The sequence below is a fragment of the Vicia villosa genome, unplaced genomic scaffold (assembly GCF_029867415.1).
Source record: "Vicia villosa cultivar HV-30 ecotype Madison, WI unplaced genomic scaffold, Vvil1.0 ctg.001126F_1_1, whole genome shotgun sequence".
Classification (NCBI taxonomy): Eukaryota; Viridiplantae; Streptophyta; class Magnoliopsida; order Fabales; family Fabaceae; genus Vicia; species Vicia villosa.
The window spans coordinates 414,554-441,896 of NW_026705493.1; the positions used below are offsets into that span (position 1 = coordinate 414,554).

At 35.0% G+C, this 27,343-nt stretch overlaps 1 pseudogene; it reads left to right on the plus strand.

Moving 5' to 3' along the window:
* Nucleotides 1–20,981: 20,981 nt before the first annotated feature.
* LOC131633473 (protein NRT1/ PTR FAMILY 4.1-like) overlaps nucleotides 20,982–27,343 on the plus strand; it is a 29,885-nt pseudogene continuing 23,523 nt past the window's right edge.

Consider the following 27,343-nt stretch of genomic DNA (forward strand, 5'->3'; position numbering starts at 1 on the left):
AGGTAAGGCTCCATGGGAATAGAATTCCATTGTCCTAAAGTCTTTCTTTCTACTTTATAGACACTGCCCCACGCATGTATAAACCTTCATTGATACCTTTGGGAATCATCTTCGTAGTCGAACACAATGCCACGGATAATCATGTCATGAGGACCGTTTCTTCGTGCATATCCAAATTGGCGCAAAGCTAAAGAGGGGTTGTAAGTGATGCCTCCCCTGATGCCAAGGAGTGTCACATTAGGGTACTCCCCACAATGGTCAATGAGAGTGATGTCTCTTTGAAAGAAGTTGTTCCACCGGATATCTGAATGAGACAAAGACATAATCCTGCGAGACCATTGCATCCTTTGTTCGTTTCTCAACACTGATCGGGGAAGGTGTAATGTAAACCATCTAGCTAGTAGTGGTACACAGCACATAAGAGTTCCTCATTTCTTCATAGTACGAGTGTGTAAAGAATGTAGTATGTCTCCCAGCAAAGTAGGTACCGGATCGCAGGTTAAGAAAATGTTGATAACGTGTACACTTATGAATTGGTCGGGATTAGGGAATAAAACCAAACCATAAATCAAAAGAGCCACAACTTCTTCAAAAGCTAGGTAACTTCTTTTTTTTAGTAGTAATCGAGCCTTTTCCATTAAGAACTTAGCGAGCAAACCCTTGACTCCACTCTTTGTTTCCCAATTGGACTCGATTTCTGACTTTCGTAAACGTAAGGCAGCAGCAATTATTTCAGGTTTTGGAATCTTTTCTAAACCAGTGAAAGGTAATTGATCTCGAACAGGTAACCCAATCAGTTCAGAGAACTCTTCCAAGGTGGGTACTAGCTGGTAATCAGGAAATGTAAAACAATGATGTTCAGGATCAAAGAATTGGAACAGGACATGTATCATGTCTTCTTCAAATTTTGAGGTAACCAAATGGAGTAGGTGACCGTGCTTTTCAGTGAATTGAGCATTTCTGGGAAATTCTGATATTAAGTCCTTAATTTCAGATGGCACTGTTGAGATGTTGATCCGGATATAATCTCTAGTAGCGGGAGCCATTACCTGTAACAACAGAACAAAGGTAAACTCTTCGATCCTTGAAATGATTAGTGAGAAAATGATATGTTTATGATGCTTATGATGTCATGATGTCAAACATGTGGCACACACAAACAAATCAAACAATAGCCTTAGGTTTAAAGGCTTGCATGAGGTTCATAGGTGATACCCTCCCCACTGAAGTTGAGTTGGTTTAAACATGTCTTAAAATAGTATTCGGGTTCTATGATCCTTGGAGACAACATCTTAATACGGCCCTCGGACGGCCGATCAAAATATTCCTCGAGGATAACTAACTTCGATCAATTTCAAAGCTAGTCACTTAATAGGCTACAAGTCAAGTTCAACTAAAGGTTCTAAGACAAATTAGTGTTTAATGACATTTCGGAAGCCTAACATACTCCTTGATCGTTTTCAAGGGATATCAGTACAGACCAAAGTGTCGCACTAACGGTGACTACCAGATCAACCATATCGGTACATGCCGTACAGTTTCCTTGGTCTATTGTCACATACTTAAGGTATCTTGAGATTCGGGTTAGAATCTTTCACACAAGTAAATACCCAAACAAACCTTTGAAAAAATAGAACAATCAAGACAATCAATTGAAAACATCGAAGTGATCTAAACTCTAAGGTAACCCCTTTTGAAAACATTTTGTTTTTGAAATCCCCAGCAGAGTCGCCAGTTCTGTCGTCCTCGGTTTTTTTTCTCGTGAGATACGAACTGACTCTTCTTTTTATTTTTTGAGTTTGTGAAAATCAGAGGGTCGCCACCGACTTTTATTTTATCCAATTAAGGAAAGGTTTATAAAAGAAACAGAAAAAGACCTTTAAGAGATTTTGGGTTCGGGGGTAGGTTATACAAAGGGAAGGTATTAGCACCCCTTTGTATCCATGGTTATCCATGGGCTCTTAATTGCTTAGCTCACTTGTTTGAATCATTTGTCTTGCTTTGAAATGCTTGTATGTGGTTTTAAAATACCTTTGTAAATTAACTTTGTAATGATCCTTGTGCGGATGTATACAAAGTGTTTTATCTTTCGAAAGATGTTTTGAAGAAAAAGATCTTTAACTTCGTAATGATCCTTGTTTGGATATATACAAAGTATTGTCTTTTTTGAAAGTTTTATTTTGAAAAAACAATGAATATGTGAAGCATTTGTTGTTTTGATGTGATTTGAGCAAGCAATTAGGAGATCTACCCTAAATTTATAAGGTCCTTTCCTATTTTCTTTTAGAAAATTTTCTTTGACTGGATACAGAAAGAAATTGTTTGAATTGTATTTGAAACAGTAGAATTGATTTTGAAAAGAGTAATAGAGGGATTACCCTAAGAGGTGCAAGTGTGATTGTGTTTTGATTTAGATATTTTTGTCTTTGAAGTTAGTGATCTAACGCTTCAGTTATTATCTTTGACATACACGCAGTTTTATATGTACAGAAATTTAAAGTGCGGGAATCTAAAATGTGGGAAATAAATCTACGCTATTACATCGATTGTGCGAGAAATGTAAACTACGCTATTTACATGATTTTGACAACCTATACACTTTATCTATGAATTTAAATTGCAATAAGATAAAGGGAAATATTTTTGGATTTTTTGGATGGTTGATTTTAATTAGAATTAATGCATAGTTAATTTAATTAAAAGGCTAAGAATTAGAAATAAAATTTAAACCTAAAAAATTAAGTTTAAAATATGTCCAAATTGTTTGTTAATTAATTTTAAAATAAAACTAATTTTTTTTGGGATTTTTGAAGTTATTTTGGATATTATTAAGCTAATTAATTAATAATTATACAAATAATTATACAAATAATTTAAACTTAAAGGGAAAAATATTCTAAATATGTACAAAATTAGTCTATAATATATAAACTAAATTTACTAAAAAGAACATATTTTTTTTCTGATTTTTTTGATAGGTTGAAATAATTAAAAAGCAAATATATAAATATATACTAATTAATTAAACAAAATATTTTAATTATTAAGAAAAATAAAATATTTTTGTGTCAAAAATTAATAGATTATTTTTAAACCTAAAAATTTTTTTTGCATATTTTTCTGATTTTTAAAAATCATTTTTAGATAATTTTGCAAAGAAAATTAAATAAAATGAAAAATATAAAATATATATTAAACATGGATCATGTGTGGCTGATGGGAAAGTCCATAGCATGGACTAGCGTGTTTGGTGCGTTGGATTGAGTGACTGGATTAATCATGTGGTCACTGAAACGAAGAGCATGGCAAGAGCGTGGGCAGCGTGACACAGGATCCAAAGGATTTGAAAAAGCTGGCGCGCGCGTTCTGACCAACCAGAGCTTGCCACGCTTCATCTTCTTCATTTCAAATTTTTGCAACTGTAGGTAAAGGTTTTACCTACAGTTTTTTTCCGTCACTAAAGCCCCTGCACATTAAAAATCACAAGATATGCAATATAAATACAACATGAGACCATGGATCGATTGTAAATGATCCACTGAACACAACCATGGCCTTATTTTTCCCTGATTTTGCCTTAAAAAAGAAACCCCGTTTTGAGCTCATAAAACCCTAAAATGGCATATGCTTCAAACGTCCATGAAAATCAAATTTAAGTTCCAGAAACGTTCAGAGCACCTATCTAAACATAAATATGCATTTACATCTTGCTAACCATGCATGTATGATTATATTTTGGTAGGTTTATGTTTGAGCAAACCGTGAGCTCTAGGTGCGTGTTCTTGAAGTTTCAATGCTTGCAATTGATCTGGATAGGTTCAGTGAAGTTCAAGGAACGTGTTTGAGTGTTTAGTTGGTATTGAAATTAGCTTAAACTCATAATTCGAATTTTGAATTTCTTTGAAATTTTCAAGTTGCTACAAGTATGATACAAGCATAGGATTGGGTTTGAATTCGTGTGTCCCTTCCTACTGAAGTATGCTAAGCATTATATGAGCAACAAGAGTGCTTAAATCTTAAGCTAACAATTATTGATGGCTTTTGATTTTTTGAATTTTTTAATATATAAAGCTTTGAATTTTTTACTATGGCTTCATTTTTCTTCAACCTCTTGCTCTAGGCCTGCTGTACCATCTCTTTGTTGCAGAAATTAAGCCACCTTGGTGACTCATACTAAGGACAAGAGCCTTGGATAATTGTCTTGAACCATTTCTTTCTTAATTTAATTTTAAATGTAATAAAATTAAATTAAAAAGAAACAAAAATGTCATGGGCCTAATGTTGATCATGGGAGCCCTTTAGTATCATTAGAAACATGTTTGGATCATGAATGCTTGGCCTCTTTTGGAAGAAAAACATTTTTGATCAATGTTGGTTTCATGCATTTTCCCAAAAAATAGCCAACTTCAACAAGGCATATCTCCCTCAATTTTGATCATATGAAGGAGTTCTTGTACTTTTTAGAAACCTCAAGATGTCCTCTACAAGCTTCTTTGAAAAACTTTTTTTCATTTGGAGAAGTTATCTTGATGTTATGGCCTTTGACAAAAAACCACTTTTTGTTGACTTTGAAAATGACCTGTAATGTCTGAGCTCATATTTTTCAAATGGTGAATCCAATGACCATGGGATCAATTGCATTTGAAAGATAATTGAATTTCCTTCAAGACAAGCTTTGGTTGGAATTTTTTGAATGAACGAGGAGAGAGTTATGGCCGGTCAAAGTTCAGTTGACTTTTTAGGAGAAAACCCTAATTTTGAAACTTAGGGTTTTGTTGATTTTTGATCTTTTATTGATGAATTATGATCAACCATTGATCAAATTATGAATCTTTTGACAAAATATGGATGTTGACAAAAAATTTCATTTTTGACTGTCTGTTGACTTTTCGGTCAAACTGGTCGTCTGTTGACTGTTTGAGCTGCTGACTGTGCTTCTGAGTGAATTGAAGTTTGAAAATTTGTATGGTGGTAATTTGAGACATATGGAGGCCCATGAAATCCATTTTAGGTCTCAAAAAACTTGTTCTCCTGAAAAAAAACAAAAACCCTAGTTAGGGACTGTTCGTGTAGGAGACAGTTAAGCGTACCTGATTTATGTGCAGTGTTGAGTCTCTGCTGATCGTGTGATATTCAGAAGACTTCTAGAACAAAAATCTTGGAATTTTGAAATGCAAAAGAGATTGACTTGATTGATGGTACAAAACACGGAGAATCGCGATGTCAGCGGGTTTGACTGTCAACTGGCTGTCCGGACATTAACGTAACAGTTAAATTGAAAATTCAACAGTTAAAGTTAATTTTTTCTTTTTGTTTTTTGTTGTGTTAATGGTGAAAATTTATTTACATGAGTTGTTAGAAAAACACAAACATAATAAAGAAACAAAAAATACTGTACGCGAACAAAATTACCGATAATAACCTTGAAAAATATTTAATGCACAGAAAAAAAATATTTATCTGGCAGAAAACACACATAATATTATTTTGATAATTTAAACGATAGTATGACGGATAGTACGACATTTAATATTGACAGAACAAATATTACATAATATAATGAACAGTACGACAAATATAATGAACAGTACATTATTTGAAAGCGAAAGATATGACAAACTTTAATAATGACGATTAAAAACCCATGCTATAAATAATAACATATAGATGATAGGGAGTGTAAGCAACCCATGTCCGCATTTTTCAGGACTATGCAGACAGAAAAAGGACATGATCACCACTAAAACAGTGATGACCGTAAGAAAACACGTATCCATCCACTTTGCCATTTTTGTCGGGGAAGAAGAGAAAATATGAGGTAGAAGTTTGTGAAATGAGTTGAAATTTGATGTGAGAATTTATGGAAAAAATGAGAGGTATTTATAGAGTGAAAAGAAGGATAGAGACGTTGGGGAATGAAGTGATTTCGTACAAAAAAGGAAAATTTGAGTGGTAGTAGGATTTGAAAGAAAGTGTATGGTAGGGTTTGAAAAGAGAGATGTATAGAATAAAGTTAGGATTTGATTTGAAAGAAAGAGATTTGAAAATAATAGAAGAGATTTTGAAAATAATAATATAGTACAAAAATTAGTGGGAAATAAAAACTAATAATAATTTACTTGTTACCAGTACAGTCTGAATCCCGGACTCTGCGCCTGCAAAATTTAATTCTGTACCAATTGCGTCAGTACTATTTATCTGCAAATAAATCTCAAATAAACAGCGTGTGTGAAGTGATAAACAGTACTTGGCGTTTGTGTAAGAATAAATTCAACAGCGAACCAAAATACCGTATAAGAAAAATTCTAAAAACCGAGTATTCATAAAATCAGGATATTTATGAAATAAAATCCAAGATTATATGAAACTCCCAATTTTTAGACAGAAGTCTGTTGCCTTCTTTCTGAAAAAGATGCGGGCAAATTTTGGGATATAACAGAACGTTTAAGCAAATTTCTACTTAGTCAAGGATACTTTAGAGGTAAAGTTGACACGACTCTCTTCATTAAAAGAAAGGATAAAGATATACTTTTGGTTCAAGTTTATGTAGACGATATTATATTTGGGTCGACTAATGCAAAACTTGTCAAAGAATTTTCTAAGCTTATGCAGAGTGAGTTTGAGATGGGCTTCATGGGAGAATTGAACTTCTTCCTTGGTCTACAAATCAAGCAACTTAGTCAAGGAACCTTCGTTAGTCAAACCAAGTATTGCATGGAATTGCTTAAGAGATTTGGAATGAGTGAGTCAAAGGAAATTGACACACCTATGGCAACCAATGGCAACCTAGACAAGGATGAAAAGGGTAAAGAAGTTGATGTGAAATTGTACCGAGGTATGATAGGCTCACTACTGTACCTCACAGCTTCAAGACCGGACATTATGTTTAGTGTATGCATGTGCGCAAGATACCAATCATGTCCAAAGGAATCACACCTAAAAGCTGTAAAAAGAATTCTACGATATCTCCGTGGAACCACTACATATGGCCTATGGTATCCTAAGGGAAATGAATGCTATTTGGTAGGATACTCCGACTCTGACTTTGCTGGGTGCAAATCTGACAGAAAGAGTACCAGTGGGACATGTCATCTATTCTCAAACTCATTGATAAGTTGGCACAGCAAGAAATAAGTATCAGTTGCATTATCTACAACTGAGGCAGAATATGTAGCTGCCGGAAGCTGCTGTGCTCAGATATGATGGCTCAAGCAGCAACTCATTGACTTTGGTATTAAGCTTGATCGAATACCTATCATGTGCGACAACACAAGCGCCATCAACTTAAGCAAGAATCCTATACTACACTCACGAACCAAGCATATCGAAATAAGGCACCACTTCCTAAGAGATCATGTAGAAAAAGGAGAAGTAATATTTGAACATGTGGAGAGCAAGAAACAACTAGCTGATATCTTCACCAAACCTCTTGCAACCGAGCCGTTCTTCAACATTCGAAGAGAATTAGGGATATTAGATATCTCTAATTTGAGCTAAGCATGCTCCTTCCCTTGTTTATTTAACTAATTTTAACTCCATACTTTAATTATGTTCAATCTAACACTTTTCTTAGCATGAAGGTAGTACGAAATCAATCAAGGTTCGTGCTACATTGACAATGATGACAAGATATCTGCAAGTTGAGAAGATGGTAACATGTTTGTTGTTCACTTCCAAAAATTCTATTGATGCTATGATATGCTATCAATTAACATGTTTATAGTGACTTCATGTATGCTTTTCCACATATCTCATTTACATGTATATGTTGTTCATCATTACTCATAATAGATCATGCTTAAGCATCCAAATGGTAAAATGAGCATACATCAAACATTCATAGGTCTATCCATTTCTATTTTAAGCATTTTAGACATATTAGGTCGACCTCCTATGCATCTGAGTCGACCTATTGAAGCAATTTTCAAAATTTATAAAACATCTTCCAGTTACGTCGACCTACTCATGTTTTAGGTCGACCTAATTCTGAAATTTTTCCTATTGCTTCTGCTAGGTCGACGCAGTCTTAATGTAGGTCGACCTACTGAGACATAAATGTCAAAAATTGGGCCTTTTGGTCGACCTGACCCACCCTTTTTCATACATAAGCATACACATTTCATTCTCATTCATTTTCAAACACCTTGTGCTCGGCTAACCCTAATTCCCCAACACAAACTTCATACAATTCTCCTCAATTTCACTCAAATCATCTCAAATCATGCCTCAAAAATCCAGAAAAGGGGAGGAAATTGCCTCCGGATCATCCTCTCAACCGGTAAGTGCTCTAGCTCTTGTTCATCTTGACTGTAGAGACAATTTTGAGAACTGGCAGATGAAAAGAAAAATCATCAAACAATATGTGTATAATCCTAAGGTAGCAGACCGTATGCATATACCCGAAGTTACTACTTTGATTAGGCATCAAAATGTCCATCCACTATTGGAATGTGACACTCCTTACTGTGAGAATACTGTCAGAGCGTTTTATGCGGGGTTACAAAAGGGGGAAAGTTGTTGTTTCAGATTCAAAATGGGTTCTAGAGCGCACGTAGTTGACAAAAGAGTTTGGGCCAGTATATTTGGTCTCACAATTGTAGGAGATGAACTCTGCATCGAAGATGGTGAAGTTCCGGCCAACTATGACCACTTGGCCTACATGAGATCAATTCTCAAAGACCCCTCCGTTATGGAAAAACCAAATGAAACGATAACAGCGGGGCACTTGAAAAGAGATCCTAGGCTGTTGAATTGGATCATCTCAAGGATCATTCGACCACGAGCAGGCCGGTACTCTAGAATTGAAGGCAATGAAATTCTGTTAATGTATCTCTTTCAAAACAGAACCCGTGTGAACTGGCCACACTTTCTCGCGAACAAATTCTATGAGGTAAAGCAGAAAACAACTGCTCTATGCTATGGATCAATTATCCAAACAATTGTGAATCATTTCGATATGAAGCTTGATGGACTGCCTTACATTAGAGTCAAACAGCCTCAAGATTTCTCTCAGACTACCTTAACTCTCATGGGATATCACTGGGATCCTGGCAGGAAAACCTACTATCTCATCCAAAAACTCTCATGGGATATCACTGGGATCCTGACAGGAAAACCTACTATCTCATCCAAAAAGGAACCGAAAAAGTTATTTACAATTATGATGATCCTGCAGAATTTGGTCATCTTGGTGGTAATGAAGAAGAAGAACATGATCATGACATGCCAAATGATGATGATCACCCAATGGAAGATATTCCTCAAGATACGGACTTAAATTGGCAATATGTTCCTCCTCAAGAAGAGGAAATCCCTTGGGGATACACAGGCCCGCCTCAGCTGGATCATTCCAACATCATTTCCATGTTAGAAAACATGCAGCTTCGTCAACAACAAAACTTTGAAGCACAACAGCTTCAATTTCAGAATATGCAACAGCTCCAAGAGGATCGTTATAATGCTCACTAGCTCCAGTATGAAAACCTTCATCGCTTGACTCAAGAGCACAAAAATGATTTTGAGACCTTTGCATCCAACATGATTGCAAGACAAAATCAGTTTGAAGAATCAGCAAACAATCGGCACGCCAGTTTGAGCCAACGATTCAACATTCTCAACACATCCGTCTATGAACTGATGGAACAAGTTGAAGAGGATCGTCCTCAAGGTTTCCAAAGAGGAAGAGGAAGAAGGGGCAGGCGTTAGCGACCATTGCATTAGTTCATTTCATTAACATTACATCTCATTTCTGTCATAACATTATATTTTTTCACTTGAATTTCAGTTTGGTGTATAACTTTAAAACATCTTTGAATTTTGTGCTCTAAGTCTTTACTATTATGCTATGCAAGATTGTGTTTTGTTTATATTATTCTGTTATTCTCTTCTACTATTCTCTTTTACTTTATTTTCTATCTTTTGATGTTGTCAAAGGGGGAGATAAATTGAGAGAGTACGGGGGAGCTTAGTACGAGGGAGCTTAAGCATACAAGTCCGGGGGAGCCTTGGTCATTCACTCAATTGTTTGCCATCATCAAAAAGCGGGAGTATGTAAGTACAAGCTTACACTCACCAAGGAGAGTTTTTGACTCATGGCAAACAAATACAAAAGCACAAGTGTATGACTCAAGACAAAGGAAGCTTTGGCCGTCTTTGCATCTGTTAGGTCGACCTAGCTCATCATCAGGTCGACCCAAACTGAAGCAAATAAAGGATATCACTGCTAGGTCGACCTAGCCCACAATCAGGTCGACTCAAACTGAAGCAAAAACAACATGTCTCTGTTAGGTCGACTCATTCACGTTCCCAGGTCGACCTAAACTGAAGAAAAGTCTCAAGAATGAATTCTAACTGATTTTAGGTCGACCTAGACTCCCAACAGGTCGACCCAACTGGAAACAAATTCAAGCTTGCTTAATATACTTCATTTAGGTCGACCTAATCAACGAAGTAGGTCAACCTATCTGCTCAGAAAATGCCAAATTGAATGTTTGCTCAGCACCAACATACCAGCTCCTTATATATCATCTCGTGTTAATTATTTTCTGATTAACACCAACAACTGAAAGAGACACAAAGGCTTTTCATCTTCGATCTTCGTCACAACTCCAACACAACTACACACAATCATTTTTGCGTTGAGGGTTTGCGTTCAAGATCGATAACGTCCATGGAACGAAATTGAAGATTCCTAGTGGGTGAAGATTTGTGGGGTTTTTGGTGAATAAAATCTGCGGACTTTGTCCTCCAAGATTGGTGAATTTTGGGGGTTTTTATCAAGAGGCTTTATCAAAGATTCAGCTGAGTTTGAAGATTGAAGAATAAGGGTTCAAGGAATTCAATACACTGCAGCAAGGAAATCAAAGTGAAGCTCTTGGAAGATACTTGATCTAGCTCAAGATCAAGGGGAAGAAGATTCAAAGGATCAACATATTCGGTTTATCGTTATCGCTTTGTTATCTTCTTTGTATAAACTGTTTTCAAACATAATGAAAGACATCCCAATTCCCGTTTGGAGTTGGGGGCAGATGTAGTCGTAGCGAGGACGATCGACGAACTGCCTGAACAAATATCGTGTTATTATCGCTTTTATCTTTTCATTTACGTTTCGCTTATTTCTGGTTATAATCACAAATTGATCAAAGGTTCAAGTGTTTGATATATTGCTTCAACTATTATCAAGTCATTGCAAACAAGTTAATCAAGCGTATAGTTTAAACGATTTACATTAGTGTAACTGTTTGATTCGATAAGCGATCTTTTCATCATTAATCCTTAACTATTTTGTGGTTTTATCACATATCCGATTCTTTCAATAGAGGTTCGGACTAGACGCAAGTCGATCCCTATACGCTTTCGCCTAAGTTTGAAATAATTCCGAAAAATTATGTGTGATCTATTCACCCCCCCTCTAGATCCTCAAGCCTAGCGTCTAACAGTGTTATCATCAAAACATAGAATATTGATCAGAATAAATCTTGTTCTAACAATTTTCCCCATCAAAGACCGGAGGTCTGTTGTAACCATTGAAGCTACTGCTGTCATCGTTACTATTGTTGTTGTGCTTAGTGGGAACAGGTGTGGGTGTTGTTTCAACCATTATAACAGAGTGTTTTCTCCCTGAATCTTTTGTCTAACACGGTTAAGTGCTTGCACCTAGAACTGGCGCTCTGATGCCAATTGAAGGAGTGAAAAACACTTAGAAAGGGGGGATTGAATAAGTGTAACTCAAAAACTTTGGATGATAAAAACAATGAACACACTTATTTTTATCCTGATTCGTTGTTAACGAAACTACTCCATTTCACCCCTGACAAGGTGATTTACCTCAACTGAGGATTTAATCCACTAATCCAACTGATTACAATGGTTTTCCACTTAGATACCCTCTAAGTCTTCTAGAGTCTACATATCACAACTTGATCACTTTAGGAATCCTTTTACAATCAATGTAAAATAAAGTTTACAAGAGTTTGTTTGCTTCTAATAAAGTTGTAATCACAACTGTGATATTTCTCTTAAGTTCTAAAGTTAACACTCACTAAATATTACAAGAGTTTGTGAGGTTGAAGATGAAGTTCGTAAGCTTTTGAATTTGAAAGCGTTTCTGTATTTTTGCGCAAGTGTTCTATTTTGCTTCTGATCAGAACTTCTATTTATAGACGCTTCAGAGGAAATGACCGTTGGGAGCATTTAATGCTTTGCGTGAAAAGTACAATGCTACATTTAATGTTTCACACTTTTGTCAACTACCTCGAGCCATGCTTTTGCTGCTTTTACTGACTTTGCCTTTTATAGCTTCTATGTTCCTTTTGTCAGTCAGAGATTAGACTTAGTAGCCTGTCATCTTGTACTTTCTTATGGACTCAGATTTGAAGATAAACAACATTTAAATATCAGAGTCAACAACTTGGTGTAGAGAAACTTCTTGTCTTCTGACTTTGAAGAGCTTTGAGCGTGATACCAATAGAGCTTTAGAGCTTATGCTTCTGACTTCAGTCTTCTGATGCTTTATAGTCCATGTTCTAATTCTGCTTGACCATCTTCTGATGTCTTGCCAGAGCATGTTCTGATGTAGCCATCCAGAACCTTCTGAGTCAGTGCTTCTGAACGCTGCTTTGTGCATACTCTTTATATATTTCTTGAAATCGAAAATGCAAAGGATTAGAGTACCACTTTGTGTTATACACAATTCATACATAATGTTATCATCAAAACTAAGAATATTGATCAGAACTTTTATTGTTCTAACATATTTGTCTGAGTTTTTGTTTATTTATGTTTATGCATTTTCACTTTAACGTCATTCTATGCGAATGTTGTTATTGTTGATCAATTCATCTTTAAAATTTCTCTGAGTGTTATACATGTTGTCAAAGGGGGAGAAGCTAAAACCAAGAACTAAGAACAAAGTATAGTTTTTAAAATATTAAAGGGAAGATGCAAATATTCAGGGGGAGATATGATCAGAGACTACAAAAGACTAGAAATATGCCACATGTTTTTCCATCATGAAAACGGAGGAGTATGTGAGTGCAATATCCGCTCTTAGATGTTTTGAATGATCTCAAAACTAGGAATATAGATGTTTTAAATGATACCAAAACTAGGCATATGTAGTATTTGTACATTAGATCTTATCTTACTATGTCTAGGTTGACTTTTCATCTTACGACTATTATAAAACAAGTCAAAAGAATTTGGTCAAGTCAAAAATAAGATTTTTTTATGAAAACTATGTTTGGAACTGACACATCCATGTTAGGAGTCGACTCCCTCTGAAGAAAAATTTAAACAAAACTTGTTTCTTAGTATGAATCGACAAATAAACCATAAGATTCGATGCATAACACGAATGGGTCGACTCCCTTAAGCTGTGAGTCAACTCCATCTGTAGCATGGATTGACTCCCTAACTTCTAGGAGTCGACTCCCATCTCAAATGGGTAAACTCGCTTGACTTAAAATTTTCCAATTTTGTAAATTTGCTTTCTAACACCTCACATGTATACACATTCATACATCATTTCAAATTGATTGAAACAAAAATATAGAAAGAGATTTTCATCATCTTCATCCTCTCTAATTGCATACATACAACAATTATATATAATCATTTGTGTTATGTGATCAAGAGATAATTTGATAAGCTTCAATTAGGTTTGTTGTAATCAATTAGTTTGGAAATTCTTTGGGGGTCTCAAGATAAATCCATTTGGGGTTTTCCTCCAAGATCAAGGATTAATTTGGGGCTTTTTCACAAGATTTCACAATTTGGATTCAGCCAAGTGAAAGCTTTGAAGAAAGATGTTAATGTCAAAATAGTAATTGTAACTAGGTGATCAATTTTGTAATCTCGTGTCACAATACTTCGCAATTTGGATTCACTCGAATGAAAGCTTCAAATAAATGGGTTATGTCGAAGGAGTAACGGTAATCAGAGCATCAAATTGGAAGTATTGGGTTACTTGATCGAGCTTAAGATTAAGGGAAAAGAATAAACTAGGAAAAATATTAAACATAGGGTTTAGAGGGTTGGATTGGTACTTTTCTCTCGTAAACTACATTTGTAAAGGTTAATTTTCATTATCTCAATTCTTTTGGAACTAGGGACAGACGTACCCATAACGAGGCCAATTGGGAAACTGCCTGAACAAATCCTTGTGTCTCTCTCTCACCCTCTTTTGCGTTTACTTGTAAATTGTAAAACCGTTGATTGTGCAATCAATACATAGAGATAAATTCTTCGAATAATTCTTTAAATTGTTTTTTTTAAGTTGATTGTAATCTATGTGATTGTAATTGGTTTTTATATCAACAAAATCAAAGAAAAATATGATTTGAATTTATTGCACACCAAGTTTTCGACAAATTGCGTAAGTAAATTTTTGTTTGTTATTTTACTGGAAATCAACTACTATTGTGTAATTTTATTCAAATGTTTCTATTAAAAATATATTGATTAAGTTACACATCTAACATATTTGTTCTACAAGGTTTAATGCATATACGATCTTTTCCATAACGGTTCGAAAGAAACGATTTTCGATCTGAAATTGTTTTCACTAGCCATACACTCTTGGAAGATCACATAGGCCATCTAACCAGGAAGTACTAGAGGCTAGGGATGACCACACCCAGGATGTAAGCCGCGTCTGTCGATGTATTATGGATATGGAGAGATCAGGTATTCATGCAATAATATTTTTGGAAGGCAGTCTCCAATTAGTCCTCGTAGAAGGCAAAAGAATTGCAATACAGGAGGAGAGACCGTGGGATTAGACATACCAATTAATTTATGTTTGTTTGTATTTCTTTTTTGTATTTTCGGAAAAAATTATTTATGATTTGTACATTTTGTATTTAGTTTAATTGATGTATGAATTTTATTAATGTATATGTAGTATTCTTGAATCAATTAATGTTTAATTTTTTTAATATATGAACTAAAATGACCTAAAATATAATTGGTATCAAAAAATGTCATCGTTAGAACAAGTCATCACAGTGGAAGCTTTTAGGTGTGTTATGGGGATCAATCGGAAGAGTCGGATATTCGTAGAAACAATGGAAAGAAATGGGAGTTTTTAAAGCGGGATGTGGGAGATAGATTGTTGGAAGCCATTGTTGCCTTGGGGGTGGTTGATGTTGAGGGCCAAAATAATATTGGGTGTAGGAATGGAGATTCAAAACAAGGTGGTGAAATAGAAAGGGAAAGAAGGAGCTCATAAACAATGTGCAATGATTAAAGGATCATTAAACATTAGAGGGGGGTGAGTTCACTCAAAAGAAGGAGAATGGGTTCTATAATTAATAAAGGGTGACTAATATGAGTGATGAGGTGGCTAATAGTTTTTGGAGATCCTCGGAGAGTGGTTTTTCTTTCTCTAATTCGGTGGGTAGATGGGGGGGCTAACCACTTTATGGAAAAAAGATAGTATGGATGTGCTAAATAGTTTTAAAGGAGAAGGTTTTTTAGGGGTAAAGGTGAGATGGAAGGAAAATATATACTATGTAGTGAACATATATTCTTCTTGTGATATCATTAAGAAGAAACGTATGTGGGTCGATTTTCTTGATTTGACGAAGAATTTTCGAGACGGAGAGTGGATTATGGGAGGAGATTTCAACGCTATTAAGAACGGTAGGGAGAGAAATTGAAGGGCGGTTATGGTTAATAACAAAGAAGCCGGGCTTTTTGTGGAGTTTATTTTTAAGAGTGAATTGGTGGATGTTCCGTGTAAAGGGAAAAGGTTTTCTTGGTTTAGCGGTGATGGTAAATCAAAGAGTAGGATTTATCGATTCCTTTTATCTAGTACGGTGGTGAATATATGGGATGTAATTGGTCAAATGATTGGCGATAGAGACATATCGGATCATTGCCCCCATTTGGATTATGTTAGACAACCACAATTGGGGACCGAAATCGTTCAAATTTAACAATAAATGATTTACTTTTGATTCTTTTATTCCTTTCGTGGAAAAAGAGTGTAAAAGTTTAAGTGTTCAAGGAAGAGGAGATTTCATCTTAAAGGAGAAGCTTAGACTTCTTAAAGACAAACTCAAGAGATGGAATAAGGAGGTGTTCGGGAAGATCAACTTAGAGGTAGAGGAAGGTGTTCACGACATTAATACCGTCGACGAAAGGTTAGATTTCACTTCTACTTCTTCTTTTAATGATGATCTAGTTTTTATAAAGGAAGCGTCTTGTAGATTTTGGAGGAATCTAAGGATTAAAGAAAACATGCTTTTACAAAGATCTAGATTGTCTTGGCTTAAGGAGGGAGATTTGAATAGTGGCTTTTTTTCTTAAAGTGATGTGTAATACGGTGGGAGAACTGACTTTTAAAATGTTGCGGATAGCAAGAGTCGCCACCGACTTTTATTTTATCCAATTGGAAAGGCAAAAAGAACAGGAAAGACCTTTGAAAGCTTTTGAGTTCGGGGGGTAGGTTATACAAAGGGAAGGTGTAAGCACCCTTTATATCCATGGGCTATTAATTGCTTAGCTCACTTTTTGTTTTCAAAATGTTTGAAGTGTCGTGTGTGAATAGGAAAAAGACAAGGACTTTAGTTTGTAAATAAGCGTAGCCTTTTGGAAATTGTTTTGAAAAGGAGCTGTGAAAAACATTTGAAAGTTTGAATGTGGAGCAAGCATTTAAGAACACTTACCCAAAGATTGTCTTTCTTGTTCTTTAAGTTTTCGTTTGAAAGGGCTATCCATACCATAAAGAGGGTAGGTAGTCCTTTCATTGGATGTATCGGGTCATCGAGAATTATTGTTCGCCATGAGACTGTCCCTACCATAAAGAGGGCAGGTAATCTCGGGGAAGGATATAATAGTCATTAAGGCAACAGTAAGGATACCTTAGCAATCGAAGGGACTATCACCGTTTAATCGAGGGACAAGATCATTTATACCGAAGGCGACATCGAAGGGACTATGATCTTTTAATCGGAGGGACATGGTGATTTTGAATCAAAGGCAGCAGGCTAAGGTATTCCTACGCTCGAAGGGACTTGACTATTGAATCGAAAGGCAACGAAGAGGAATTACCCTAGAGGTGGGTGTGTGTAGCAATCACGTGAATTAGATTCGAGTATTTATCTTGCGTTAGTGAGCTACATCCAGTTATTATTCTTGCCACTCCCTATTTTACTAACCACGCAATTAATATCATATAAAAAAATAAAGCGCGGAAATTAAATCCTACGCTATTACAAGGTTTCGGGGAGGGGGATTACAATAAAAACCTGTCGGGATGTGCGGAAAGTAATAGTGCGGAAAATAAAAGGTCCCAATTACTATCACATCAAAAAAACCTTTGCGACCTATACATGATTTCTAGAAATTAAATAACAAAAATTAAATAAGAAATAACCACACATGCGACAATCAAGAGAATTTGGAGATGAGAAAAGAATCGAAAGGACAAGTTAAGATTGCAATAAAATCAAGTTTAAGAAAACTATTTGAAAAAGCTAAATTAACCTAATTATTAAACTAATCCTAATTTAATTTAAATCTAAATTAATTACCTAATTAATTAACGAAAATATAATTTCTAATTAATTAAAATTATTTAACCTAATTAAATTAATTAGTAAAATTAAAAAAATTGGTTAATTATTTCCTAATCAACTAATTAGTTTTAGTCTAAGATTAATTAATTTTAAAAAAAGAAATTAAGAAGTAATAAAATAAAATAAAAGAAAGAAGGAGAAAAGAATAAAATAACTAAGGCTTGTTGGGCGTGAAATCCAGTGTTGGTGAGTCTTGAAGGTGTATGGTGCGCCTGCCTTCTAGTCCTTCTGATCTGGCAGCGTGGATATCCAATGGCTCTTATGTGAGTGTGCAACGTGGTCTTCCGTGAGTATGTTGCGTTGAATCTATGCTGAAGGGAAAATATGAAAAAAAATCGTGAAGCACGTCTCCCCTGGGTATCGAACCCAGGTTTCTTGAACCACACAGCTTAAGCCTTACCAACCTCACTACAATTCATAGTTGTTAATAATATTACCTTAAATCAATAAATATAAAAATATCCAACAAACCTAGGATTCAACGCGTAGTCAAAGTGGGACCCTCGGTTGCCTGCGGGATCCAATGGAACGTGGAGAGAGAAACATTCTTGATTGACCGACCACTCATATCCTTCACGCGTGGTCAAAGAGTCCAACATACTGTTCATCTCCTTCTCAAATTTACCTGCGGATTTTGTTGGGGTTTTTGCTGCGAGTTTTGTTACGGAGTTTCCTTCCTCGTAGTATCAACCATGGAAGCCGCTTGAGACCTGCAAAAACCAAATCCAACAAAAACGAAAACAGTCCAGTCTGACTCAAAATCGCCCACTGAATACGAATATGATCTCCTTTTCTCATGAAACCAAACAAAGTACGAAAACGAAGAGTTTCTTCGTTTATGCCCTAGTAATGGTGATCTTTCATATAAGCGTGGAAGCTCCAATCTAAGGGACCAGATCCTCTCTAAAGGTCACCAAGAACTCAAAAAAAACCATTAGATTTTGTCAAGGCATAAAGGTATATTGAAAACGAAAGTTTAACATGGAAGAACATAAAGAACCTAAGAGATGAATTCTTGGCAGCACGGGACTTACTCAATCCATTAAGATCATTCTATTTCACCTTGGGAATACGATTGAATGATATGAACACGAAATTCACACTTTCTTTGATATTTTGTAAGCTTTGAAACCCTAGGCCTTGCACCAATTTTTCATCCTCCCCTGTTCTAAATGTCCTCATGTATATATAAGGGTCGGAATTAGGTTAGAAAATTTGGAGAGAAAACATTTGATTGATTGCAACAGATTTGATATGAAAATTTGCATTCGATCTCTATATTTAGTTCAATCATATTTCTTGCATATTTCTCATAATTTTTGGCCATTAGATGAGATTTAATCTGATTATATGAGAGAATATTCCATATCATCTTTCATTTATTCAAAATATGATTTTATTTGATTTTTTTAAATTTAAATAAATAAACTAAAAACTAAATGAAATAATATCATAAAATAAATAATTTTTGGTTTATTGGCCTCCCATACACTTGATATTTCGTGGGAATTGCAATTTCAAAGGCCCATTACTCAAAAGTATGTATTTTGCCAATTAAGGTTTCACACTTTTCTTGAAAATCGACCAACTTGTACCAAGCATATCTCTCTCATTTTTTATGGTATGGAAGTGTTCTAGGACTTTTTGGAAAGCCCAAGATGTCCTCTACAAGCCAATTTGGAACATATTTTTCATTTGGAGACTTTATCTTGACGATATGGCTTATGAGAAAAAACTGCTTTTTTTGCGAGCTCTTAGAAGGACCTGTAATGTTTTGGCTTATATCTCCCAAATGAAGCATTTGTGGCTTTGACATGTGAGAGACAAAGTTTTAGGGAATTCACTTTCCTTCAAAGTGAGCTTTGGATGAGAAATTTCTGATGTTCAATGTGAAAGTTATGCCCGGTCAAAGTTTAGTTGACTTTTTAGCCCAAAAACCCTAATTTAGAAACTTTGAGTTTTGTTGATTTCCGAACTTTCTTTGATAAATCATGATCAATCCTTGATCAAATGATGAATGATACTTCAAAATGAGTATGTTGACCAAAAATCAGGAATTTTGACTGTACTTTGACCATAGTTGACTTTTAGGTCAAATTAGTCGACTGTTGACCATTTGAACTGTTGACTGAGCATTCTTATGGATCAGAGCTTGAAACTTGACATGAGGATCCTTTGAAGCATATGATAGGACATGGATTCCACTTGTGGAATCAGAGGTTGATTTCTCCTTGAGAAAAGAGAAAACCCTAGCTGGAGGGCTATTGCTTAAGAGAGTGTACACTCAGTCAAGTCCTGAGCTTTTGTCATTCAGATGAGCTTGAATATGAAAATATGATGGGAAAATTTTGGGGTATGACATGATGAAACAAAGAATAAGAAGTAGTCATATTGGTCTTATTCTTTCTTTGAGAGGTATGGTGGAATCGGTGGAAGAGGTTAGGAAGGAGGTTTTTTCTCATTTGAGCGCAAGTTTTGTGAAACGGAGGCAATTAGACCTTCGTTGGACGGAATTCCTTTTAAGGATATTAGTAGGGAGGCGGCGGAGGATCTTGAGAAACTGTTTCTTGAAAATGAGATTATGACGGCGATGTAGGAGTGTGGAGGGACGAAGAGTCCGGGCCTAGAAGGATATTCTTTTCTTTTTATAAAGAAGTGTTGGAACATTATTAAAGAAGACGTTATCAATTTTTTCAACTATTTCTTTCAAGGAGGTACTATTTCAAATGGGATCACATCTTCTTTTTTTACTTTAATTCCGAAGTCTAAGAACCCGGTTGGGTTGGACGACTATAGACCCATTTGTTTGGTGGGCTGTTTATATAAAGCGGTGGCTAAAATTTATGCGGGTAGATAAAAATTTGTGCTAAATTCTATAATTTCTCCTTCTCAAAATGCCTTTGTTCCCGGTAGGCAATTATTAGATGGAGTATTTGTGGAGAATGAGGTGGTGGATCATGCGAGGAAAGAAGGGCGCAACTGTGTTCTTTTTAAAGTTGACTTTGAAGAAGCGTATGATAACTTCGGTTGGAGTTTCTTAAGATACATGCTAAATAGAATGGGGTTTGGGGAAAGGTGGAAGACGTGGATGGATATTAACACTAACCTTCATTTCTTAGAGGCGGCTTCCCTCTTTCTTTCTTGTAGGTTGGAAGAGAGCAACTTCTATTTTTTGGGTATTCCTATCTGGTTCAATCCGAGGAAGGAAGCCACTTGGAATCCTCTTTTGCAAAAAATGAGGAATCGCTTGGAAGGATGGACGAACCGATTCTTGAACTTGGGAGGTAGAATAACTCTTCTAAAATCCGTTCTTAGTTCGTTATGTATATTCACTATATCTTTTTACAAGATGCCGAAGAAAGTGGTGAAAAAGTTTACTAGTGTGCAAAGTAAATTTTTATGGGGCATAGTGGAAGAAAGAAGGTGTATCCATTGGATAAAGTGGGGGGCGCCACTTTACCTTTGAATAAAGGAGGGTTAGGCGTCAAGAATATGGCTATGTTTAATTTGGCTCTTCTCAATAAATGGAGGTGGAGGAATCTTCAAGGCCAAAATTCTTTGTGGTATAACATTTTAAAATCGCGTTATGGTGATTTATCTTCAAAGGCGTTCGGGTTGGATAGTAAGGTAAAAGTTTCTCCTCTTTGTTCCATTTGGTGGAAGGACATTTTAAAGATAAATTCTTCTTCCTCATCCTTTCCTCCTTATTTAAATGATCCTATTGTTGGAAGTTGTAGATATATTATTCGTAATGAACATAACACACCTTTTTGGTATTCTATTTGGTTGGAAGACACAACTTTATATGAGGATTATCCAGATTTATTTCTTGTTTTCTGTTTAAAGAATATGTCAGTGGCGGCTATGGGGGGTTGGATGGAAGAAGTGTGGCGGCGGGGGGACTTGGGGCTGCCCGGTTTTGTAGCGGAGGACCCGGTGCTATCGCCTGAATTGTTGTCTCTAATGGGTGGTTTGGTCCGGAAGAAGTCTCAGATTTTGTATGGCCCTCCTATTAACCATGCGGAAGCTTTCGGCCTTTTGTGGGAAAATGGAAGTTCCGTTCAAGATAAAGGCTTTTGGATGGAGACTCTTTCATAATAGACTTCCAATGAAGGACCTTTTGGTGATTCGATGTATGTCTTTTCCTTTAGAAGAATTAAAGTGTATTTTTTGTGGTCATAGTGCGGAAACAAGGGACCACTTCTATTTTGGTTGTTTGGTGGTGAGAAATATTTGGAGTGAAATAGCTTTTTGGGTGGGTAAAGGGTTTTTTTTTGAAGAAGAGTGTTTATCAAATTTTATGGATTGACACTTTTTCTTTCATAGTAAAAAGGTGTTGGATAGAAAAATTGGATATAGTTTGGTTTGCTACAACTAGGTGCCTTTGGTTGGTTAGAAATGGTGTGCGTTTTCGCAAAGAGGCTTGGAATGTGAATAACACGGTTTGAAGTATAATGATGTTGGTGTGGAGATGGTCGTATTGCGGAAAAATTACTCATCCCAGATATTCTTTTATGAGTTTTGCATGGATCAGTTGTACTATCTCTCGTAATGTAATTGGTTAGTAATTTTTCTTTTGTGGGGGTTTACCCATTTCTCTTTTGTAATCGGGTTGGAGAACCATTAGTTCTCCCTTTATATGATATATTTCTTTCTAAAAAAATCAATGTTGCTGTCTAAAATGCATTTAGGAGTTTTCAAAGATACCTCTCTGAAATATCCTTTGAATTTTCAAATTTGTAGAGCGTGTCCAATAAGATAGGGTAAGTATTTGTCAAAAATAAAAAACTCTTTAAAGGCTTTATTAAGGGTAGGGCCTTCTTTAAGAATGCGTGTTCTATCTCTTTGGTTGCTTCCCTTCCGTTTTAATTTTTGTATTGATGATGTGCTTTTTTCATTTTTTTTTAAAACTTTGATAACTTTTGAAAAAATTTTAAATAGTTTTCTTTTTCAATTTAAGTTATAAAATATCTAGTTTTTAAATTAAATTTCAAACTATTCATGCTTTAAAAATATTACAGTAACGAGCATACGTCAGACTAATTAACGCCTATGTGCTTTTATTATATGCATGTGTCAAACCAATTGGTATCTATGTGCATATCTTTTATGCATGTGTCACACCAATTACCACTTGCATATAGAAAATACATATAGGTGTCAATAAAATTGACAAATGCGTGCATGTTGCAAAGGCATATGCATCAATTGATTGGTGTATGTTCTTTAGTGCAATTTTATTTTGTTTGAAACATGAATAATTTGGTATATATTTGAAAAAAAATGATTTATTTTGAAAATTAAGTTGGAGAAAATGATTATTTTGAAGAAAAAAAATTTACTTTTAATGCCCGTAATTAGGATATGTAGTTAATCTTTTTATATTTATTAATGACCTAATTTTTTTATTTAATAGTTTAGTTAAGTTTTAATAAAGATATAGAGTCTTATCATAAATAATTACTAGTCAATAACTTTAACAAAATTCAGAGTAATATATTCATTAACAAAATTCAGAGTCTTATCAGAAGCTAATCTTAAAAATGTAAAATCTACATTCAAATATTTTTTGACACAAAACTATATTTAAAGTAAAATTCAAATTTATTTTACACACGTTTGTTGCACGTGTTTAGACAAGGACACTCTAATCAGTAAAATCTTTATTGATAGCTTAACAAATATTTACTTTATAGTTTGTTAAATTCATCCAATATCAAACAAACAAAAAATAATTCAATAAGCAATTTTTTTAATGTTGAGTACTATTACTAAAAAGAAACAATGAATCAGAGATTCTAAGGGAAGAACAAAATCATTTTTTTATAGATATTTATTTATTGGTTCATGCATGCGTTATGAACCTTGAAAAATAGTCAAATAGTCTTTCTTCAGTTTTAGTATAATATCATTTCTATTTGTTTATTTATTTTAAAAAACCTACTCTTTTACTTTTTTTTGACAAAAATTTAAAAAAATATTGTTGACTGCTAAACGAATTTTCTTGCTATATAATATTGTTAAGTAACTTGTTTTGATTAATTCTTTCACAACAAACTCTATATTGTGTAACAGCAACAATAATAATCTTTCATTCATCCATGGTATACTTTTTCTGTTTTTCTGTGTCTTTTAAATTTGGCTCTATAGTTTTAATTCATGAGCATTATATTTTCTGTTTAGTTTCTTATTTTTATTGTGTGAAATTTTGTTTACTTAATTTCAAATATGTATATAGGATCCAGAACTTAGTTATATTGGAAGTGGTGAGTATACTGATTTCAAAGGCAAGACAGCAGATAGAAGAAAGCATGGTGGAAAAAAACTGCTTCCTTTGCATGTGGTAAGTGAAATTTTGTTTCTTTTATTTTTATCACAAAATGTTATTCTTACACCAAGCCATATACCTGCACCATATGTACGGGCGACAGTGTTTAGGTACGGGCGATACTGTTCATATACGGATGAATATTAATCATGTACACACAAATACTATTCATGTACGGACGTTTATTTTTAATACTTAGACGTGCATTAATCAACTTCATTACTGCATTAACCAGGTTTTTACACTGCATTAACTAAATTTGATAACTGCTAAAAATTATTTTTATTACCTGGATGTTACATTAATCAACTTTATTACTGCATTATGTCGCTACCGCGAAAAATGGAATCAGAGTCGCCACCAATATATTTATCCCATAAGGGAAAGGAATATCAGAAACCTAACTCGGGATAAGAACAAGGTCTTTCGACTAGAGAACAGGGCACGGGAGTCGATACGCAAGGGGAAGGTGCTAGCACCCCTCACGCCCATCGTACTCGATGGTATCCACCTATGTTTGTTTCTATCTAAAGGGTGTATATCTATGTCTAAACCTAAATACGAATGCATGCAAAAGAAATACGGGGAAAAGAAGGAATTATTTACAAGTGTGTTCGCTTAGGCCCCTCGACCCAATGCCTACGTATCCTTTTCAGGAATCAGAACGACCGTAGTTCGGCTCCATAGTTTCCATTTGTTTTGTGTTTTTTAATTAAACAGAGGTTAAGGTCACAATCCACGATGCTCGACCTTTGGAGACTTATACGCCTATTTTGGAAAGGACTTAACTTGTTCTTAAGAGAAGAGAAATTGGGTTTGTGTTTTTTATGTAACTACATGATGAACAAAACCCAATACAAGGTTTCGCACCACTTCATCACTTTGTTTTAATTCGAGCCTTTATTAAGTGTTTTAAGTATTTTTGGTTGGGTATTTTTTAAGGGAATTTACTTTGCGATTAGAATCACATAAAATGTATAATGATCGAGAAGCAGATTAGGGAATGAATCCCACTCACTTCTATCCCATTATATAATGTTCAAGAAACAGATTAGGGAATGAATCCCACTCATTTCTATCCCATTAATTAATGTTTGAGAAACAGATTAGGGAATGAATCCCACTCATTTCTCTCCCATTAAATAGTGACCGAGAAACAGATTAGGGAATGAATCCCACTCATTTCTATGCCACTAAGTGATTGAGAAACAGATTAGGGAATGAATCCCACTCATTTCTCTATCACTTTCTTAATGTGATTCGCATCTTTATTTATTAGTGTTTTAATGTTGAAAAAGAAAAAGAATGAACAAAAGGGAACTAACCTATTCTCTAATCTAAGTTATTCTATTCTACAAGTGACCCTAAGGTCAAGGATAAGGGATCTCTACTTATGTTATCATGCATAGATTACAACCTAAGTTGTTCTATGTGACTAATCTTAATGAAGATTGAAGTCACCGCCCTAAGGGAACATGGTAAGCATATAGTAAGAGATAATAAAAGCAACAACCAAGGTAGGTGACTTAATGAAGTCCCTAACCAAGTCTAATCCTAAGAGAGACTACACACGATGAATCCCAAGAGAAAACAATCCACAAAAGGTGGAGGAAGAACAAACAATCGTCGCCTCTTAAACTAACAACAATCAAAGTGTAAAAGAAGAGGCAAAGCATGAGAAAGAGGGAAGAAAGCCCTAGGGCATTAGCAAACCTAGGAAATTAGTGTCCTAAATCAAACACAAAAGCATCATGGCATCACACGAAAATATTCACAAGAAATTACCAAAGTATCGCATGAATCGTTACTTAACAATTAGTGAACAAACATCAATTAATCAAAACAAAAAGCGAATGAAAACATGAACTAAATTTGAGGTCAGTAGCATATTATATCATTTAGGTCTAAGGCTTTGTACCAATCTATGTTAGTCAATTAGCTTGAAACAACACAAAGTTTTAACAAAACTAGGTCAAAACTAGTTAGTAGGATTCAAATTAGGAGTGAAGTTAGAAAGATGTAATCAAATGGTAGAAGTCAGTAGCTAATGACCTCTAATAGGTATCTAAACAATCATGGAATCAATTCAAGAAGTCTCATACAAAATTATAGGTCATTTGGACAAGTTACGATACAATCGTTAATCAAAAGCAAGTTATTTACATGTAAGAAAGGAAAATTCAATTAAAATAAGAAAAAAAACAATTTAAAAATCTAATTCCAGGTCTTAGGACCTCTTAACATCCCTAATTATATGTACAAAAAGTATCTAAGGCCATTTCATAAATTCAAAGCAAATTATAGGTCAAATTCACATGGTTATCCGTTTAGAAACGCACATAAATCGGGTATAGAAAACCTAATGAAAACCTAACCAAAACATGGAATTGGACTTTCATTTTTTACACACAATATGGTATATGAATCTACTGATATCACACAAAAAATGGCAGTTAAATTCTATTCCTAAAGCATTTAACCAAATTAATTTGCAAAACATATCAAACTTAAAAAGAAAATGAAAATGTTGAAGGAAAAGATTTTTTCAAAAATAGAAGAACAAAATCTAAAAATATACAAAAAATACCAAAATCATCTAAACACATTGAACTATCTAAAACATATTTTTATTGATTTTTATTCCATAAGAAAAATGATTTACCAATCGAAAACTAGAGGGAAAACAAGTTTAAACAAAAAATGCAACTCTGCCTAGCCAGGGGGTGTAGTAGAAAAAGAGACTGAACTGAAATCTATTTATATGGCGCTAAGGCCCAGGCAAGAGGGGGGGTGCAGAAAGCAGGTATATGCTAGGCCCAATGCAGCCTGAATTCGTGGCCCAGATTCACTACAAAATTCACTTATCCATTTTTATTTTCACTTTATCATTCCAGTCTTATTCAGCATGTGTTATCATCAGTTTATTATATGGTTTTTTTATGTGAAAAATGCATGTAACAAATATCAATGGGTCAAGGATTTTTAAGTAGCTAAAAGACAAAATAATTCAAAGCCAATAGCAAGCTGACATATAACCACGCCAATCATATGAACAAAACAAAAGATCAAAAGTTGGGGAAAGGAGAACCAATCCCGCAGTGACACGTATGCAAAACGGAGGTGGACACAATGAACATGCAGGCGCCGGAGATACCTTCTTCGGTTGTCTCTTCCGGCAAAGCTCCGCCGTAGCCATGACCTAACGCGCCCAGAAAGACGCGAATCAGACCTCGTTCCACTCGGATTCGCGCGTAGACTTCAAATATGGCCTCGGTTTTCCCTAATTCTATCTCTAACTTCTGAACCGAGACACATCTTTAAAACCCTAAGATTCAAGATTTCCCCTAAAACACACAAAATTGGTGCCAACGCAAACCTCATGCTACAAGGAATTCGAATACTCCATTCATACATTTAAATAAGCATCATATCA